The sequence below is a fragment of the Ornithodoros turicata genome, unplaced genomic scaffold (assembly GCF_037126465.1).
Source record: "Ornithodoros turicata isolate Travis unplaced genomic scaffold, ASM3712646v1 ctg00000907.1, whole genome shotgun sequence".
In the NCBI taxonomy this organism is placed as follows: Eukaryota; Metazoa; Arthropoda; class Arachnida; order Ixodida; family Argasidae; genus Ornithodoros; species Ornithodoros turicata.
In genome coordinates, this window is record NW_026999414.1 from 111500 (window position 1) to 113867 (window position 2368).

Consider the following 2368-nt stretch of genomic DNA (forward strand, 5'->3'; position numbering starts at 1 on the left):
ACCCACAGTGCTCGCGTTTGACAAAATCACTTCGAAAAGGGCACCCGAAATGGCCAATTTCATCAACTTCGGGAGTTCATATAATTTGATATAGATATAATATTACAGATGTCCTAAGCTGGTTTTGTAATATGTATATGTGGAAGTAACAGCACAGGGTTTCAACCCCGTGCCCTTTTCCCTGTTGCACCCACAGAGCTCGCGTTTGACAAAATCACTTCGAAAACGGCACCCGAAATGGCCAATTTCATCAACTTCGGGAGTTCATATAATTTGATATAGATATAATATTACAGATGTCCTAAGCTGGTTTTGTAATATGTATATGTGGAAGCAACAGCACAGGGTTTCAACCCCGTGCCCTTTTCCCTGTTGCACCCACAGTGCTCGCGTTTGACAAAATCACTTCGAAAACGGCACCCGAAATGGCCAATTTCATCAACTTCGGGAGTTCATATAATTTGATATAGATATAATATTACAGATGTCCTAAGCTGGTTTTGTAATATGTATATGTGGAAGTAACAGCACAGGGTTTCAACCCCGTGCCCTTTTCCCTGTTGCACCCACAGAGCTCGCGTTTGACAAAATCACTTCGAAAACGGCACCCGAAATGGCCAATTTCATCAACTTCGGGAGTTCATATAATTTGATATAGATATAATATTACAGATGTCCTAAGCTGGTTTTGTAATATGTATATGTGGAAGCAACAGCACAGGGTTTCAACCCCGTGCCCTTTTCCCTGTTGCACCCACAGTGCTCGCGTTTGACAAAATCACTTCGAAAAGGGCACCCGAAATGACCAATTACATCAACTTCGGGAGTTCATATAATTTGGTATAGATATAATATTACAGATGTCCTAAGCTGGTTTTGTAATATGTATATGTGGAAGTAACAGCACAGGATTTCAACCCCGTGCCCTTTTCCCTGTTGCACCCACAGTGCTCGCGTTTGACAAAATCACTTCGAAAAGGGCACCCGAAATGGCCAATTTCATCAACTTCGGGAGTTCATATAATTTGATATAGATATAATATTACAGATGTCCTAAGCTGGTTTTGTAATATGTATATGTGGAAGTAACAGCACAGGGTTTCAACCCCGTGCCCTTTTCCCTGTTGCACCCACAGAGCTCGCGTTTGACAAAATCACTTCGAAAACGGCACCCGAAATGGCCAATTTCATCAACTTCGGGAGTTCATATAATTTGATATAGATATAATATTACAGATGTCCTAAGCTGGTTTTGTAATATGTATATGTGGAAGCAACAGCACAGGGTTTCAACCCCGTGCCCTTTTCCCTGTTGCACCCACAGTGCTCGCGTTTGACAAAATCACTTCGAAAAGGGCACCCGAAATGACCAATTACATCAACTTCGGGAGTTCATATAATTTGATATAGATATAATATTACAGATGTCCTAAGCTGGTTTTGTAATATGTATATGTGGAAGTAACAGCACAGGGTTTCAACCCCGTGCCCTTTTCCCTGTTGCACCCACAGAGCTCGCGTTTGACAAAATCACTTCGAAAACGGCACCCGAAATGGCCAATTTCATCAACTTCGGGAGTTCATATAATTTGATATAGATATAATATTACAGATGTCCTAAGCTGGTTTTGTAATATGTATATGTGGAAGCAACAGCACAGGGTTTCAACCCCGTGCCCTTTTCCCTGTTGCACCCACAGTGCTCGCGTTTGACAAAATCACTTCGAAAAGGGCACCCGAAATGACCAATTACATCAACTTCGGGAGTTCATATGATTTGATATAGATATAATATTAAAGATCTCCTAAGCTGGTTTTGTAATATGTATACAGGGTGTCCCAGAAAACGTGTCATTGAATTATAATAAAAAAACTACACCGCCTAGAGTCATGCGGTCAATGGCATTTGTTCTTACTGGGTTTTTGCCACCTCCTCATGTGAATGTCGTGTAACACAAGTTTAATTATGTAAATTTTCGCGAGCTTAAGTCGGAAATTTGCCTAGTAAATGTCACTTTTCCCCATCAATGTGAAGAGCGTGTCTAATTTAGTCAAACTAATGATAATTGACAGGAATATTCAGGAGCTATCCCATCGGAAAAAATCAGAGTTCGAGGTAACTCGTTACAAGTAACTCGTTACTGTAACTAAGTTCCTTTTTTTGGTAACTTGTAACTTAACTCGGTACTTTTGCGCCGTGGTAACTTTCAGAGGAACTCGTTCCTTTTTCAGGTAACTTTGCCAAAGTAACTTAAGTTAAGTTCCAAGTTACTTTTAACTCGCTTTTCACTCACGTCCACATATTTTCTTGTTTTCTGTCCCGTTGTTTCATAGCATTTTTTCCCATAAAACGTGATATTCAATCAAA